At 34.5% G+C, this 19,934-nt stretch overlaps 1 long non-coding RNA gene across 1 annotated transcript in view; it reads left to right on the top strand.

Moving 5' to 3' along the window:
* LOC139590696 (uncharacterized) overlaps positions 1 to 17,656 on the top strand; it is a 34,336-nt gene extending 16,680 nt beyond the window's left edge. The window contains exons 3-4 of the long non-coding RNA XR_011679405.1: positions 4,277 to 4,360; positions 17,384 to 17,656. This is a non-coding gene — a long non-coding RNA (uncharacterized lncRNA). The remainder of the gene's footprint in view (positions 1 to 4,276; positions 4,361 to 17,383) is intronic.
* Positions 17,657 to 19,934: the final 2,278 nt, after the last annotated feature.

Consider the following 19,934-nt stretch of genomic DNA (forward strand, 5'->3'; position numbering starts at 1 on the left):
GATGGGCTGTGTCAGTGGATGAAAATAATCAGGAGACATTTTATGCAAGAAGTCTCTTTCTGTATGAGGCTGAAAGATGATGACTGGCTTCCTAAGGACATATTTGTTATTTTAGGGAAAAAAAAGAAAATGGCACACCTTCATTATCATAGGGGATTTTAATCAGAGAGGCTTGCTAAAATATTTACCAATATTTAAATATTGCTTGAATTTCTAAAAATTATGGATTACATGTTCATCAATCAGAAGAGGCTGTCCAAGGTGTAAGAAAAACTTTTCATTAGGAATGATTTCATTATGGAAAAAAACCTGTGGTCTATATATTATAGAGACAAAATAACAGAAGGGAAAATGCAAAAGGTTTCTGGAAGTCACATTGAAACCATTTTATTATATAAAAGAAAAAAGTTGAAAACACTCATATTTTTTAAACTATATATTGTTTAAGAGTAGAAGAGGAAGGAAATACTGCTAACTAACCAAGAAAAAAGGAAAATTACAGCATTTAATGTAATAAAACTACTTAAGAGGAAATGGATAAAAGAAAGGAAAAAAATCTTCCCTCAATGACAGATCTTTGAGAAACTTTTTAAGAGTAAAGAATTTTCACAGTAGTACTAGTATAGTATAATATTACTTTTTAATTTAGAGAGAAAAATAACACAAAATCCATGTAGCACACTTTAAAGAGCAAGGTAGTAGGTCTGAAAAATATACCACAAACTGAGTTGCTGTATTTTCAGAGAGAGAACAAAGTAATTGCTCATTGTCTATGTGCTATTAGTATCCATGGCTTGGAAGGGGAACATCAAATCATAGGTGACAAAGTTTGAAAGTGATACAGTAGTTTGTGAATTAGTAATAAGAAAGAAATGTCCCTGGCACAAAACCATCTGGATTCTTTATTAGTTGGCATAACTAAATAGAATATTTTATTGTTATCAAATAGAAAGGAGTTTGTAAAGAACAGGAATGTGAGCAGTGTTTTCTAGGCAGGGGACCTGAAACTGAGACCACAGGCCTTCCTTCCATACTATATTCGAGAGGATTAATGCTTTTTTTTATATTTGTGTATTTTGCTGCCATAATTACTATTGGTATACTTTATCCAATTCTTGTGCACTAGGTGGGAATAATTATGAAAATTGGAGAAGGTTCAAATAAAATCTACTGTGTTCTCTTAGGGACTGATATCCTGAATTTTGCTAATTCCAGTTTAGGATTTCCTATTGACTTTCTTCTGATTTTACTTAGTCTGTTTTCTCAGTCATTATAGTCCTGAGTTGGAGATCAGAGATAACTACAGACAGTCATGGGAACATGGATCATGTGGTTAAAATCTGGTAGTGGCAGTAGGTTGGTATTTGAGTAAATCATTGGCTTTGACTGATAATTTAACTTTTGTTAATTGTGGTTTGCTCTCTGTCTTTGAGCATGACACTTGTCTAAGTAAAATGTGTATTTAAGTGTATACATTTCTCAGAGTTTTACTGTGCTTACCAGACAATATTCCTTTTTTTAATTTCTAGTGAGAAAAAAGTGAGAACCTGATAAATACTCTATTATGTGGGACTGAAGGTCTATCTAGCCCACTGTTCTTCCCCCAACAGTGACAACAGCAGGTTTTACTTTTGTCAGGAACTGTGGTGATAGGAGGAAACAAGAAATGTTAAAAGAGAGAAAAGCCCTTCCCATATGCTTTCCCTGTGTCCTCCCCCTCTTCCCTCACACTTTACTCACCTCTCTCAGCTCTCCTCCTACTCTGTCTTCACCACAAAATTTTGCAACCCAAAACTTTCAGCTTTTAGGAAAATTAAATTTTGCTCTTGGTGCTGCTAGTGTTTTAGAACTGTCTTTGTTTTATAATGAATATGTAAGAAACTGACTGATGCTTAAAATACTAAACTGTATATTAAAATAACAAATACTTCGATAAATAGAAATGAATCTCCAAAGTGAGCCTGATATAGATGTAAATGTTTTGATGTAAATCCCAAAAGTGAGCTGTTAGTTTTGATGGCACATAGTGCTGCAATGGCACATATAAAAAGGAGAGAAGTTTTTCCTAATGAAAGATTGTTGCCTAAAGGGTAGAAGTGGGGAGCAAACCAAAAGACAACGCACGTCCACCTAGGACATCTGCAATTGTGTAATTGAAGAGGTTATTTATTCTCCAATATTTAACATATAACAAATTTCTCCATTTCATGTGACATAATCAAAAACTTTGCAATAAAACAGAAGAGCAAAACTGCTTAGATAGGACTTGAACAGGATAACATCACATCAAGATGCAACCTACTGCTGAATTAAAATTGGGCAGTAATGAGTAATGCTGCACAAATATAACAGAGAAGTATTTGGGAACACTCATTTTCAGTTAAAGAATGAATTTACTTTTCAAACCTCTCCTTAATTTCATGGTCATTTCTGTAAAGCCAAGTTCAGAATTCTACAAGTATGCATATCAGTTTATATTTGTATTTGAATGATGTGCAGATTCCTTTTTCATAAAACTTACCAGAACACATTACAATTTCTTGTGGTCAGAGAAACCACAGCTTGAAACATTATGGCTCTCATTAATTCATTCAATGCTTCTAAAAAAAACCTTTCAGGCACTTGTTAAAATGCTAAATTCTACAGGCTCCCGATATTCTGTCATGACCTGCTCTATCTGTGATGAAAACATAGCATGAGTTTTAGTGTGCACATGAGCAGTAACAGAAAGTTTTGAATTCCAGAAAGAGTTAGAAAGCTCTTTTCTATCCATCTAAAATAAAGTCAAAGTGATAAAAAGAATTGTCTAGTAATTAATGGCTTTCTAACATACCAAGAAATGGAACCTCTGGAGAGTGAAGCATAAACACTGTAAGTTTAGATTGGAAGTGAGGTCTGTATTTTCTAACTGTTGCAGTAAAAGGATGTAAACTTGCATTGTTCACCCAAGGCTTGGCGTTTCATGCCTCATGCAGGAATTATTGGGTGAGCCTCACTGACGCTGTGGTATGCATCATGGCAGGAGATCTAAGCCTTCTGACTGTAGAAGCAATAAAAGCCACCCAATCCACCAAAACCTCTCAAGTCACTTAGACTACTCAGATGTGTAAAGCCAAGGCTTCAGTGCTCTGCTTCCTCAGGCTCAGCTGTTCTATGATTTCAAGACATTGCTCTCAGTCTTTGCTCAAGAGCAGTGAGCACAATTTCCCCAGCTGGCTAAGGGTTTGTTCCTTTTTCTGTTTGACTGATAGCACCAGCCACGCATAACACAGGAGAGGTGAGCCAAAAGAACATGATGTTGTTTTTAACTGGGGGAGTCATGCTTACACAGTAGGGCAAAAAACATGAAACACACAGAAGTTGCAGTAAACACTTATCAAATAGGTAGTGAAAAGGAAAATTTCCTTTGTCAATGCTTGCTTGCTCTTCTAGTCTGCCTCATTTCTGACGTTCAAGAGAATCTGTCTTCAAAGGTACTTAAGACAAAAATAAAATTTCCGACATCTCAGGAATAGAAAGAACAGTGAATAATGAGAAAATATTTGTGTTGCTCCTCAAATCAAAGCAAAACTTGAAAGCATTAATAAAAAAGACACCCTGAGTAGCTAAACCTGTATTAATACCAGAGAGATGACAGGATGATTTAAAACATAGTTACAATTCATTTTGAAGTGTTCAAAGGTGTAATCTCTAACTTGAGATGATCCTTCCTGAACTTTTACACCCTTTTTATTTGTCTTTTTCAGGGTCATAAGTACATGATTATTTCTTGCAAACTGAAATGAGAATATGCAAATTAAATATTTCTTATACTGAAGGCAGATCTAAAAGCCTTGCTTTCAGAGAGCACAATTTTCATGAAAACACGTAATATTTTTGACTGTCATGGAGCAACTGAGAGACTGATGCTAGTAGATCAGTGCATGATATTGAATCTGATCATTTTTCAGTTGAAGTTTATGGTCACAAGAACTGAACGCCTCTTCTTCAGACCTCTTGAAAATGTCATGGATGATCTCACATAGACTCTAACCATCTAACTGGGTCAATGGGTGGGGTTTTGTGTATTCAGTGGCTAAAATTGCAAGATGGAAGTCATGAGTCCTGATAAACAGACCCAGTCCACACACATATATTGAGCAGCAATAGTATGGATTTGCCTTCTTTTTGTGATCTCAGAAAACAGCTAAAAAATTCTAATCACTCCACTTGTTTCCTTGAAACACAGAATAATTTTGGGAAGGGGAGTAGGACAATATTTCTTTTTTTATACTAGATTTGTCAGCCATGGTGAAGAGTTTCAACCCATTGGATTCCAAGTCACGGGTGATAACTTCACTGCAAGGAAACCACAAAGCAGGTAATGTACCTCTTCTGCAAAAATGGTGTTGGAATGACTTGTTAACGAAATGTCCTAGGAGACAAAAGCTTGCTGCACATTAGTATTCACCTTCCCCACAGTCAAAAGCAGTCATCCAGCTACAATTCCCAGACTTCCCAGCCTGTCTCCTCCCTCCTGCCCTCCCTCTTTATCATATATAAATGGGTTTCATGTTTCAGATCTGAATGTTAATGAATTATTAAAAGTGTAATTATGAGTACATATTTACACTTCAAAGTTTAAGTGTGAGATGTTTGCTCTTCACAAATATGATTGGTTTAGCAGAAAACTTAGGTCCATTTTTTCTCCCTCTTCATAGGAATTTTCTCTTATGAATCTTTGTAAATCTTACATACAAATGTAAAAATAGATGAAGCTATCTTCTAGATCATCTCAAATCAGTAATTGTGAATAGAGATGATAAGAAGTAGGAGAAAAAATAATTGAAATAATTTCATCCTGCTTGGTTTTCTTGGTGTTTGAGAGGTGGTAACTGTAATTCTTTTTCAGAATTCATAAAGGTCATTCTTGATATGGTCTTTATGCTGTAGATTATCTATGCATAGTACACCATGTCAAAATGTCATTTAATTTCCAGAGTGTTTAATTTCCAATTTTGTAAGGGTTTTCATAGTTTTAATGTCTATCTGTATAAAATATATATAAACCTGGAGCTCAGATTTTAGGGAGAATTAAACACTTAACTTCCATATATTCCCTTGAAAATTCCTCTCTCACATTTTCACCCTTCCCCCCCACACTTTTAAAATTTGTATTACCAGCTATATAAACCTTCAATTTTTAATCTATTTTTAAAGTCTGAGTTTTGGTCTTAATGATATCTTTTGGGATTGACTGCTGCAAGTGGACTAGATGTTATACACAGTCTTTTTATATGTTTTTTATCTCTTTTTTAAAAGCATTCAAAACAATTTAAGATCTTTAAAGCTGACCAATATTATCTTACAGAATATTTATTCTTCAAAAACAGAGAAGCAGTTTATTTGTTTTTTATTTATTTATCTTATTTTTTAATGTATATATATTCTACCAGGAATTTGTGTTTCAGAACTGTGCACATGTTAAGAAATTACATAATGCATCTTCCTGTCAGGGCTATTTTTTACTTCCTCAGCAGGAATAATATTTTATATTCCTGTTACCAGATATTTTTTCTGCAAAATCAATACTCTTGAGTGACTCAGATGTCACAAAAACCTGTCAATAACACAAACAATTAAAATTTCTTGCTTCAGTAATAATTCTTTTCAATATTTTTAGACTATTAGCATCTGAAACCTCAAGACACTTGTCAAGTCATGTTGGCACAGTCTTTTGTGGAGAGCATCTCCAGGTTTATCTTAGTCAACAGTGATCCCTTTTGGAATATTTTGCAGAGAAAGTCTCATTTTAGCCCACAATAATCTTCTTGGGTCTGAAGTCCAGAGGGTAGCAGTCTATATCACTGGTGCTTCTGCCCCCATAAGCATCTCAGGAAGTCAATAAAACAGGAATTTCTTCAGAGAGGAAAAACATTAAATTTTGAAACCACTGAATTGTCAGGACAGTTCCTCTTTTCCCCATTTATGATACTTGTTTACACAAGATGAGCAAGAGTTTCTACTTCTTTCAGGTGTTTATGGATATGTGAAATGACAAACACAAGTATTTGATTTTACAGATATATGAAAAGTTTTGAGAAAGAAAAAGATAATAGAGACAAGGAATATCACTCCCCAAATTAAAATATATGATAGGAGTTTAACAGATACAAACTACAATTTTACATACTTATTATAATTAGGCAAAACCTCCAGTGAGATCAAAACATTGTAACATCAAATCACTTGCGCACATGGCTCATTCCATTTTACTTATTTTGTTTTCTAGAAAAAAATGTCTCTCTGCCTCAAGCTTTAGTGAAGTGTTTTGATTCTATATTTGTACAAGACAATGCATTCCTGAATGAATTTAGGAGATTGATTCATTACATTTCAGAAAGTACAGGTTACTTCCTTGTCTCAGGCACCAAAACAGTGTAAGATTATGAAGAGGTAACATTCTTCCATACATTATTTGTTACTGTTTCTGGGTTTTATACAGTAGGTGAAAACATGTGGCCAGATTCCCGTCTTTTCCCATTTTTGCTCACACAAAACTATTTGTTTGGTAAAATGGGTGTTCATAATAAGGAAGAATTGTGTAAAAGTTTTTCAAAGATTTCTTTCTAGCTTCTGGCTCAACTGAGTTTCTGAAATGAAAATGTGGACCTGTTTCTATATTTACTCCTCCTTCAAGTCCATGGTAGCTGCATGTGACACAATTTAGAAAACAGATGTACTTTAAAGATAAATATCTGATTTAGGACTTAGAAGGGATCTTTGAAGGATCTGCAGTAGATGATTAGTATAGGATTGTGGTCTTCTTAACATTTGGAAAATTATTCTGTCAAAAAAACAACAAAAAAAAATGTTTTGTCTTAGAAACACCTTGTTCTGTGTTTATTGTCCTGGAAAGCTGCTGAGTAGCACAAGCAATCCTGTTGAGATTTGTGCTTACCAGAAATAAATGGAAAAGGCCTGGGATGGTCCATTTGGTTTGTAAATGAGAAAAAGAAAGTTGCTTAATTCTAATAAAAGTTCAGCTGTGAAAAAAACAATTTGCAAAGAGCACAGGGATTATGTTATACTTAGATACTGATGCAGGGAGCAGACTGAAGGTCTTCCAAGTATGCTGCTTCATTGGCTGCAGAGCTATTTCCCCATTCTCCATGGTTCAACGATTATTTAAATATTTTCTAGAATGTAGAAGAGTTTCAATGGAAGTGACACTTCTCAGGAAGTGTAAAAGCTTATATCTGCTAATGTTCTGACCTAGTTGAGCATTTAGGAAGCAGCAGTATTGCTGGCTTTTTATAGGCTAAGTATAGCTCAGGTGTCTAACTCCAGTAAAGACATAGCCATGAGTAATAACTGGCTGAAAGTATCACCGTGGTTGAGAAAATGAGGCAAAGAACTATTACTTTTCTTGGTATTTTGTGCTGGGGAATTGTGACTTCCTGGCTTGTAGAAATCCTTTTTTTTTTTTTTTTTTGGTTAACAGGGAGGCAGGCGAGAAATAGGAAGTGAAAGTTGTTGATATTCTAGTTTAACGTGACAGGAAATAAGGAGGTAATGTCCTTCTGAACCTGAAATGTCCTTCCACAAGTGCATAATGCACACATAAGCACATCACAAATTGCCCAAGTTGAAGAAAATGTAAACACTACAAGAAATGGTGAGACAGACACTCATCTGAATCTAATGCAATTAAAGTTGTGCCCACAGTATTGTGCACATGGTTAATGAATCAATTATAAAGAGTAAGAGACTATTCTTCTCTTAAGGCACAGATGTAATTTCTGCTGACTCTAAATGACTTTTGCAAATCATAAGTCATTTACATATCTAAAGTAAAGAAACATATATGTATATACAATAAAGATAATGTTAAAATTAAGCAGAGATAATGTAAAAAATTAACTAGGACTCCTACAGGTAGTCCATTCAATTCCATTCCAATTTTTCTATTCCTTTAATTCATAAGAGTGCTAAGATTTTCCATCATATTGTGCATCAGTGGTGCTTAACAGCAATGGAAATTCATTACTGTTAGGAAAGATACCTTGACCTAGTGTTGACTATGTGTGTCATAGTATAGATGAGCTTTCTTTTTCCATTAATGTTTGGGTAGTGTCTTCCTTAAGGACTCGCAATAGACAAGATAGACAAGAGCAAGTGGATGATACTGAAAAGGGGTCGGAGTATTGCACTAAAGACAGGAGATAAATAAACAATCATAGTGAATATTCAACATGAATTGAGCATTTTCTTTAGTCTTCTTTGAGAACATACTTCATTAATTTTTGTTGATGTAGCAATTTATACTTGCACAAAAGGGATGACAAATTTAAGGTATAAGTTATTTCCATAGTAAACTGTTTTCTGGCACTTCTATATGTCTAGAAGTATCTTCAGACTGTAAGTAGGTGGACATTCAGATCATCTGTTATCTGGAACCTAGACATGTGACATATGTTCTTCTCTAGAAATGCTATTTAAAGATTGTGGGCTCTTTCCTACATCTTCTAAATCATTGGTTTATTACGGTTGCTGACTTTACAGATGACATTCTTTTTAATAAAGAGAAGATTTTTTGTGCCACAGATGCTTTTGGTCACCTGTGAATATAAGACCTTATGTACTAGACAACCTTCCTTCAAAATTTATGGGAATTAAAACCACCTTCCACAAATGCGCATAAATAAGTCTTAATAAGAAGGCGTATTGTTGAAGCAGACAGCACTTCAGCATTAAATAAATATATGTACACTGTGTTTTACAATGTTCAATCAGCTCTAGTGCTCAGTTTCCCTGCCAGAGTTATCTGCTGCACTCTCAGGTTCTCTTCATGCTGCTTGATCTATCTTACTGCACATAACACGTAACTTACTGGGTCTAGATTTGTACTTAGCGCTCCTTATTCAAAATGAACCATGAAAAAGATGCAAGACTTTTTTTCAATATTGCAATCTCTTCAGAAAATCAGATAATAACTGTCTGATTCATTATTTATGAAACTGTGCATTCAGGACAGTTGAAGAAATAACAGGCAAAATATTCTCTCATTGTGCTGTGTATGGTTCAGTAGTTCATTAATTGCTGTCTTGCTGTCCGTCTGAACATATACTTAAATACCCTTCTGACTATATGTACTTTTCTGAATGAAGGTTTAAATGTATGTCTGCTATAGTTGTGATAATCTGCTGAATTATGTATTTTGTGTGGATTGGACTGTGTGTATTTAAACAGTGCACACTAAATTTTCTTGGAAAATGGTCCTTGCATGAGCATAGATACAACTGGGTCAAGACAGAATTTTTCTGGAGAAAGAATATGATGGTAGCTAATAATAACAACGTGGATGGATGCTATAATGGACGAAAAGGGGTTTATCTTATTCCTCTTTAAAAAAGGATGAGGATTTTGACATAGCTTGTTCATGAAGCACTGCAGTCAAAGTCAATGTTCTTTTTATGAAGATATTGTAGGTGTTCAGATTTTTAAAGGAAGATAGTAACAAGTAAGTTTAATGGAAGGGAGGAGTCAGAGAATTACATTAGCTGTGTTCAAATAGACATCCATGAGGAAAACTCATGACTAAAGTCTTGAGATATTTTTTCTGCACAGGAAGAAAAAAGGACTGGAACTCTTGGGAATAATTTATATAGGAACAGAAGATAAATTTATATCAATAAGTGACACAAATCCAGACTGGATAAAAAACAGACCATGTAGTCATTTGCCCTTCGCCAACAGCTAAACTCCCACCCTTGAGGTCAGTCCTCTGTCCCAGGAGATGGAAAGGAAAAAAATTAAGGAAGGCAAAAGGAATTGGGTTGAGACAATTAAACTAATGAAAAAAGCAAACATTGTGTGTGCAAGCGAAGCAAAATAAGGAATTGATTCAGTACTTGCCATCAGCAGGCAGATTTCCATCTGCTTTCTGGGAATAAGGGCCTCAGCATGCATAATGGCTGATTGGGATGACAAATGAATGTCTCTTCTTTCTTTCTTTCTTTCTTTCTTTCTTTCTTTCTTTCTTTCTTTCTTTCTTTCTTTCTTTCTTTCTTTCTTTCTTTCTTTCTTTCTTTCTTTCTTTCTTTCTTTCTTTCTTTCTTTCTTTCTTTCTTTCTTTCTTTCTTTCTTTCTTTCTTTCTTTCTTTCTTTCTTTCTTTCTTTCTTTCTTTCTTTCTTTCTTTCTTTCTTTCTTTCTTTCTTTCTTTCTTTCTTTCTTTCTTTCTTTCTTTCTTTCTTTCTTTCTTTCTTTCTTTCTTTCTTTCTCTATCCTTCCCCCAGTTATTACTGCTGAGCACAATATCAAATGGTGTGGAATATCCCTTTGGTCAGCAGGGGTCAGCTGTCCTGACTGTTCCCTCCCAACTTCTTGCCCCCCCTCCTCACTTTGGTGAGGCAGAGGTGGTGGAGAGCAAAACAGAAGGCGGCACTGAGGTGTGTTATCAAGCATGTGTGCTATCAACCCTGTCTGAGTCATTAACACAGGGTACAGAACCACACAGGCTACTATGAAGAAAGTGAATTTCATAACTTCATTCCAGCATGACGCTCTCCTCTGCACAGGTGGGAAGGAGATGATGAAAGTTTACGCCTTGCAGCAGAATTAGAGAGAAGGTAAGAGTACACAGAAGCCAGGGCAGAATATCCAGCAGCTGTCAAGAGAAGGGAACAGGCAGAAATAGGAAAGGAAAAATAATGGGAACTAAATGGAGGTCAAGACTGCTGCACTGAGTATGCAGCGGCTTCACTAGATAGCTTTATGCAGGCAGTTTTAGCAATTAAAGAAGCCAGTAAATAAAGGACAAAAATTACACAGGTGGAAATTGTAAAGTGTGACAGTGGTCACAAGGGTTTTTGGATGAGGGAAGAGACGAGAATGTTGACTCTATGTTTAGAAGGCTTGATTTATTATTTTATGATATACATATATTATATTATAACTATACTAAAAAGAAATAGAAGTACAGGTTTCCTCAGAAGCTAGCTAAGCTAAGAATAGAATAAGAAGAATTAAAACAAAAGGTAGCTCTCTCGGACTCTGTCCGAGATATCCCTGTCTTGATTGGCCGTTAATTATAAACATTCAAGATGGCTCAATCAAAAATCCACCTGTTGCATTCTACAGCAGCAGATAATTATTGTTTACATATTGTTTCTGAGGCCCCAGCTTCTCAGAAGGGAGAAAAATCCCAAGAAAAGATTTTTCACAAAAGATGTCTGCGACAGTAAAGGATGTATTCAACCATTTCAGTGCTAATAAGAATAACCACACTTTTTTTTTTTATTGTTTCTAAACATAAGGAAAACAGAGACACAAAGATGGAGACGCACACACAGAGGCAAAAATTAAAACATGCTGTCATTTTAACTACGTTTGTATGCAATTGGTTCCTGCTAGCCTGAGAGGAGGTTATAGACCCTAAATGTCCAGTTCAGAGGCTTATATTGGAACAAACTTAAAAAATCCTGTTTTTTCTTACAATGAAAGCAGCCCTCAAATTTTTAATTTTTAATTTTCAAGTTCTGAACATACATTATTCTTTTTTTATCTCATATACATTATTACTGACTTCAGATAAAATCAGTTTATCTAACTTATTTAATTTCTAAAAGATCCAAAGTTTGATAAATCATGTTAATTATGTTCTCTTTCCAAATAATTTCCATTATCTACTGTCAACTTATTGTAGCAAATATAAACCAATTTAGAAGAGTTTTCTTCAGTCTTTAGCACTCGAATAGCCACCACAAATGCATTATGAATGTAAATACTGTATTGGCTTCATGAGATGCTGGATAAAAACTTTAATTTCTCTACAGTGATGTGTAATTTCTGTTAAAAGTTTATATTCATTTTAGATTTTAGAGCATTTTTTAGTAAAATATGACTGCTTGTTACGAGATTACTGCCAATAAGAATATAAGATACCAGGGTTCAAGTCTACGTATTATGCCAATAAATTTTTTGAAATATAATGTTCCTATTCATTTTTAAAGGATATGCCTACAAACAAGTTTATACTTTTTGTGCTGAATTCAAAGAAGAAACCCTCATTTATCTTGAACCCTTACATCTAAGATGCAAGTATAAATACATACAACAAAAGCAGGAAACACCTAAATATTGCAGGATTGAATACAAGCAGTGTAAGATTGTTATTTCTTCTGAAGTTCTCAGAAGAACTGTTTAGGCTGTAATGTAAACATATTCATAATGTTTACATTACAGCCTAAACTAATTGGATTTTCCTCCTTTTCAATCATCTTTAAAAAGCCATGCCAAATTCACATTTCAGGCTACTGTAATTTACTAACTTTATAATCTAGTGGGGTAAACGAGAAAGGGCATGTGATTCCTGTGATTTATGGTGGTTTAGACTGTTCAGGAGAAAACGAGGTCTCTGGAATCGTTAAATTAAAAGTTATTTGAGCTGCTAGTAAAATCATTTTATATGCCCTTATGAGGTACAGCAGAATTGGGATCTTTCCTAATGAGGAGATGCAAATGTGTGGGTATTTGCAACATATAGAAACTGTAACTTTCCAACTGATAGATGACTCTCAATAAAACCTGTTTGAAATACTCATTAATTATCCTTGAAGTTAGCTAAGGAGGACTGTAGGGAAAATATGAAGATAATGTCATTTAAAAAATGCTGCTTAGTAGCTCTTCTGAAGAGATGAGGACAGCTAAAATATCAGTCATTCCCAAGATAGAGGAATTAGTTTTATTGGTAGAAAATATAAGTAGCAAATCAAAGTCAAACATTTTCATTATTGAGGCCTAGAATAGTGGGGACATATGCCATAAATGATCGCAATTGGCAGAGCCAGCTTGAACAGTCTCACTATCAAGTGATATACTTGCATACATAATTACAAATGTGGAACTAAAATGCATTTAACACATTGCTCAGACTGAGCCAATTTTTATAATTGATCAGAATACAAAATCATGGCATGCTGATAAGAAACAATTCTATCTGGACTATATTTATATGTATATGAAATAGTCCCTGGATGCATCTCAATCTCTCTCTTAGCACCCTGCCTGATGGTATTCTACTTCATATAGTCTTTTACTTTATATAGTCTGAGATTTTTAGGTATTGTAATATATATATATATATGTCTATGTGCTTATGAATATGGGCATATCAAGATACATGAAGTCTTTTTGGCACATGAATGGAAAATTACTGAATTTTTTTCTGAAAATTGTTCTTACAGAGTATTTATGTCTGATAGATCTACTTTGGTGAAGGAGAATTTATTTTTAAGGAAAATGAATGCTGCACTTTCACTACATTGCTTTGAAAATCCTTTTCAATTTCTTTCAGACACAAAGTATAAAATTCCTAACAAGATTTTTAAAGATGGTACACACAGAGATAGAGATTTCAGTTTATTTAGATCCTGGTGAAAATTTCAAAAAGGACATATCCAAGATTTCTGCCTTAATCTGGTGTATTGTGTGCTTTAAATCTTACAGCACACATCATATAGTGCAGAGAATTCCATAAGCAGCACCAGGGGGTACAACAAGGGATAAGCCATTAAAATCCAGAGAACTTCCAATGTACAAAATTGTTGATGTTGGATTGTGTATTTGCTTCATGTTTCTACTCTTCTACATGTGGTGTAGCTCAAGGGAGTCTAAAGGTCCATCAGATACACTAACACTCCAACATTTTTAAATACTAATTAGGACTTCTGTGTAGGTCTAAAAGAGGACACATAGTCATAAGTTGTCTTGCATTTTCTGTCACTGGCCTGATTAGTCTAATGTCCCCATAGGAAAGTGTATTAACTAAAGCAGGAGGAGAGCATCTTGCATAGTTTTGTGGTTAGAGCGACTTCAAGCAAAATAATATGTAAGCCGGATGCTGTTTGGCCTAAGGAAAGAATGAAACCCATTCCTCTGATTGTTGGATGAGAATACCACACATAATGTAGTGTAATTTCCAGCACACTCCATCAGCAGTATAATGAGCAATGTCCTGACAGCTACTGTGCATCCTGTGAATGTGTGTTAGTGTTGCATAGAGCAGCAGGCTCTATGGCTCCCAGGGTGTCCTGATTTTCACAGCTGTTCAATAGCTCTGAAATGTAAGCCTCTACTTTTGTATTAAGAAAAAATTAGAGAATTTCAACTTTGAGCGACTATTTGTTTTCAGATTATAACTGGGGACTGACATGTATACAATTTTATAGAAATCCACATGCATTGCAAATTTAAATAGACGTTTGATCTTTACTAGGCTTCCAGAATGTATCTTGTCAACAAGTTCATCCTCCCAAACATCTTGTGTGGTAGGTTTGTTAGCTGGTAGATATAATTTTTATCCTCCCTTAAAAGTAGAAAAACTGACAGGAGAAAATGAAGTCATTGTTGTCTTTATTTTTGGGGATGCCCTGACAACAGAAAGCATACTAGGTTTATGTAAGAATATTGGATGCACAGCTTATGAAAGAATAAGCCTACCTGAAAATTGTCAAGAGCAACCCACTTTCAATCATTCCTTCTTTGTTAAGTATGTAAAAATGACAGATAAAAAATCCTCCCTACGCAGTATTAAAGGGCAATATGGTACTAAAAAAAAAGACAAAATTTATTCAGTTTTGTCATTTTTGCTTTAACCAGTATAGTTCCTGAAGGACAGAATAATTATACCCATAAGACTCGCAGAGAATAGAAGTGCTGGAAATGTGCTGTAGTGGAATCAAATCAATAACTCTGAGACTACTTTGAGCTCATTTTAAATATTACTCTCTGCTCTCCCTAGATTTGAGCTATTGATTTAGAAATTTCTGTCAAGCCTTCTTTTCTGCATAATTATGTCCTATACTTGTTTCTGTTGTTTGCTTGTTTGTTTTTCGTAATGAAACTAGAAAATTTGATTCTTGGATGAATGCATAATTGATTATGAAAAGGCTTAAGTTTGATGCTCAGCTTTCCCACTTTTTCCAGGTAATTCTTGTTTTCATAAACATGAATGTAATTTGGAAAGCTATATGAGGTATCATGAATTAACTCTAGTCTTTTCAAATAGGAGCAGGTGAGGTACAGATATCTTTGGATAAATGCAGAACTTAATATAAGTTAAGTATTTGCAGTAGATTATGAACTGAATGTTTTCCTAAAGATTTTCTTTCTGTTTTATCTAAAGAATTGCGTTGAAATGTGAGCAGAAATGGGTGATCAACTACTACATTAGCTTAAGGCTCATTCTCTGAGGTGCTGAGTAGCCTTCATTTTCATGGAAGGGAGCTGAGACAGCTTAGCATTTCAGAGATATTTGCACTGAGTGGTTAAATAAGTACCTTTCTTAAGAAACAGATGTATTTGCAGAATTTTATCTCTTCCAGAGATTTGCTCAACCATAGAGATATAGTTTAGAATCTGGAAAAATTTAGTTAAATCTGCTGGAAGCATTAAAATGTACATAGAAGTTTGCGTTCCCCACCCCATTCCCCCCACCTCGCCCCTGAGTTCTCTTGGAATATGGAACAGAACAATTTTCTTCTATGGTTGAACGTTGCTCTTAAGTTCCTAAAATGCATTGAGTGATAGAAAATTATGTGCTTCCCATTTATTCAGAATAAACTCCAATCTGCCAAATGTTACTTCTGAAAAAATTAAGAGAAACATAAACGTTACATAAATACTCCTATGAGCACATTTAGATGGTATATACTTCTATTATTAATTACGATTGGACTAAAACATGGATAGTACATGACCTATGAATTCAAAGAATAGTTTTGTGAGGGGATTGCATTTTTCTAGGGTTGTGTGAGGGGGTTTGAAACCCAATATTGTCATTTGCTGTGGCTTTCATTGTTACAATATTTCACTGTTACAGTCCAAAAACCTAGTGAAAGTTATGATAAAAAACACAAGCGTTTCAAGGTGCTTCTCTCTCTGTGAATACAACATTAGTTTCTGGGTCTTGAAGTCATACACAGTCACAGCATGGATTCTCTGAATGAAGCAGCAAACCATGGAATCATCCAGGTTGGAGAATAACCTTAAGATCATCAAGTCCAATGTAAACATACTACTATCAAGTCCAGCAAGTATAAACCATGTAGACATGGTGTTCTTAAGCACCATGTCTACATGCCTTTTAGGTTCCTCTGGGAATGGCAATTCAACCGCTTCCCTCAGAAACCCATTCCAGTGCTTAACAATCCTTTTGGTGAAGAATTTTTTTCCTAATATGGAATCTAAACTTTCCCTGGCTCAACTTGAGGCTGTTTCCTTTTGTACTATCACTTGTTGCTAGGGAAAGGAGATCCACCTCTCTACAACCTCCAAAACATCCACAGCCTTTTCCTCATCCACTGGGCAGGTCATCTTGTCCTAGAAGGAGACATGTTGGTCAAGCAGGACTTGTCTCTCCTACACCTGTGCTGGCTGGGCCAGATATCCTGGCTGTTCTGCACGTGCCAGGTGATGGCACTCAAGATGATCTGCTCCATGACCTTCCTCAGCACCAATGTCAGACTGACAGACCTATAGTTCCCCAGATCCTCCTTCTGGCCCTTGTTGTAGGTGAACATGTATAATGATACTGATCATCCATGATCTAAAGGCTCTTTTTAAGTCTTTGAATCACAAAATTTTCTGCATACTTCACTGGCTTACAAACTGTGTACCTGTTCTTTCTGCCCTTGAGAAAGACAGAGCTTTTTTTTTCCTCTACAATAGATCTTCTGTTTTAACTCTAAGTCATAATCTACTGAATTTTAATGCTTTAGATTGTATGTAACCATGTGTATATGTATATGTATAAATAATTAAATATGTTACCAGTATCACTGGTTATGTATTTAATATTTGTGAGGAACTACAGTAGTTTGGAACCTAATCCATGAAAACAGAGATAAGAGTTTTCAAAATGCTTTTAAAAAGTGGCAGACATATCTAAAGTCATATGAAATAGGCACAAAAGTCTGTAGATGTGAAAAAGGTGTTGCACCACATAATTGTGGAATTTGCTGTTAGTATTACCAACATGCAGGCAGTAGACATATGTTTATATCATAAAAGATGGTAAAGAGTGTTGCTAAATTTAGATGGACAACTGAAATCCAAACAAGAATGTTTTAGCACTATGTAAATTTAATTGGGTGGAATTGGACCAAAGGGTCAAAGATGTTTATGCAATCCTGTTACTGTTCAATGCAGAGAATAAGGTCAAGGTTCAAGCAAAACAAGGAGGAAAACAGAATTCTTGATCTTATGGAATGCTAATAAACCCTAGATAGAAGCTCTAAACTGCAAAACAGACTAAATTTAGGCTCTCCGCTTTTTTTTCTAGAAATGACTTCTGCATGGTCTGTTAAGGCCCTTTTTATTCTTTGGTTGTTCTTCCCTCAGGAAAAGAATTGATTTACAGAGAAAAGGAAACAGACCAGGAGGCAGAGTGGAAAGGACAAGAGGACTATCCCATGTGTTTCCAATTGCATTCATCATAGGTCATGATTGAACACCAGCTACCCTCTGGTCCAAACAGGCTGATAACCTCCCATTTATATAAGATGCATTACTCATTTAATTCATTTACTGTGTGAATAAATTGAAGACTGAATCCACTGAGTACATCTTTGCAGAGCAATAGCATAAGTGTCGAGGATATAGCATTACTCTGTGAGTGGTAAGTTTTGCTTTGTTTTCAAGTTAAACTTAAAGAAACACAGTACTGAAACAATGTCAATCTCAGCGCTTTGAAAGAGTTAAATCTACACTCAGTTTTTAAAAATATTTTACTCAAATTTAGAATTTTATATTTCAAGATATATATATATATATATATATATATCAAGGAACAAAACTGTGAAAGAAAGCTTATAATGATATTAATTAAAAAACAAAATAACTGTCAGTTCCTTCAAAATGGAGATAATAATGCTTTTAGTCAGGGAAAAAACCCCATGAATAAAGCAGAGAGTTCTTTACAAACAATAATGTAAATCAGTTCATTCTGATATGACCTCAGTGTCTTACCAGAAGCACCTGGAAATCTTTATTGATAGTGAGCAGTTTTTGCTGGAGACTTGGCTTTATTGCAGTGCTGATCTGTTCTCAGCTGTCAGTGAGATTTCAGAGTGCAGCCTTGGAACTTCTGGTGGAGTTGGAAAAAGCTGTGAGTTTCTTATTGTCTAGGTGAGGAATTTTGGGGAAAGAAACAAACTTTAAAAGTGTTCTTACGATATCTGAGAGTATCACAATCAGATCTTGCCACTGACACAATCCTGGAGAACCACAATCAGTCAAAGAACTGGAAAGAGATTAAAGACATTTTATAAGTTCTCATTTGCTTAAAGATTGAAAATGCAATTATCTTAAAAATATTCTGGTGTAGATTGCAGGAATAGGATTCTTCAAAAATATTAGCTATTAAAAATGAAACAATTTAGAAATATAGAAGATGTGATGGCCAATACAAAGCAACAAAAAATTATTGCAATTTTATCCGACATTATCCATTTAGATCTCTTGATTTTTATTTTTCTAGCATCTTGGTACTAGTTGGTAACACTTCTGTGAATTGCCAGTATAGCATAAATGTATCCTATAGAGAAGAAAATCGTTAATGGTTTGCCTGGGGCAGGGGGTTGTGCAGTTTTGGGGGTTTTTTGTTCTTAAAATTGTTTCTTATTTTAAAAGGAAACATATTTTGTCTGCAAACACTCCTCCCTCAGGTCATGGAAATAGCAAAATGCTTTCAATAGCTGCTTGTTACCAGCTATGAGAAAGAAATAACCCTTTTTTCTATTCATGTAGTAGTCAGAAAGGAAACTGCATTAAAAAGATGAGTTGTCAAATGTTTGAAAATTGATAGTGAATCACCATATGAAGCTGTTAATGATATTTTTGACTTTAGATATGACACCTTTTTTACTGCAAGGAGGAAGGAAAAGGAATATTTTCACCAACCTAAATGTCCAGTTCACACATAATACAGCAGAACAAAGAACAGTACATATAATTATGACTTGATTCTCATGACTGCTTAGCTAACAATATCTAACACTTTTCATCTGTCTAAAAGTTATTTCATGATATCCTAAAAATGTCTTTTAATATAGCTTTATATGTATAACTAAACCATATAATATAACTAAACCATCTTGGCTGTACATGAGTTACACTTGATGATATGCTTGAGCATAAAATGTATTAATAAAAGGCTACTTTCCTAAAAACTGGATATGGAAAATTCTTTCTTATTAAATTAATGTTTAAGATAGTAATACTAAAAAAAGTAAACTCATCCTTTTCAGTGTTAAATGCATGAACGGAATGATGGACTTCTTTTTAGAGAATAAAGAAAAAAAGAAAAAGTATTTTTTCAGGAACATTTTGTTTTATTCAGAGATTAAATTTTGATGAAGATTGGATGATGTGAGTTATTTGCATAAAGAACTGTTTAATATAATATGTAAATCCCTGGAAGTGTTCAGGGCCAGATTGGATGGAACTCTGAGCAACCTGGTCTAGTGAAAGATGTCCCTGCCCATGGCAAGAGAGTTGGAACTGAATAACCTTTAAAGTTCCTTCCAACTCAAACCACTCTTCAATTCTGTAATGCTTTGGAAGTTCTGTGCTGTGTTATGGTCCAATGTTTTATAATCCATTTCAGGTTTTCTCCATTTTTCAGAATTCATAAAATACATTGCATTACTTTCTATATTAAAATCATGGAAATACTACAAGTATATATATTGTTTGAATGTAATCAGATATGGATAAATTATAGATTTAGTTTTTAACTTACCTTAATTTCATATTAATTTTATTAAAGTTATAAACATTTTAAATATTTTTAATAAAATGCTTGAATTGATATAGATATATATAAAATACATAGTCATATAAAACTAAATTGAATTCTGTTTGGATGTTTGAGGATACTTGTCAGAAAAAT

Source organism: Agelaius tricolor, unplaced genomic scaffold, assembly GCF_023055355.1.
Source record: "Agelaius tricolor isolate 1412-34295 unplaced genomic scaffold, bAgeTri1.0.p SCAF_5, whole genome shotgun sequence".
NCBI classification, from domain to species: Eukaryota; Metazoa; Chordata; class Aves; order Passeriformes; family Icteridae; genus Agelaius; species Agelaius tricolor.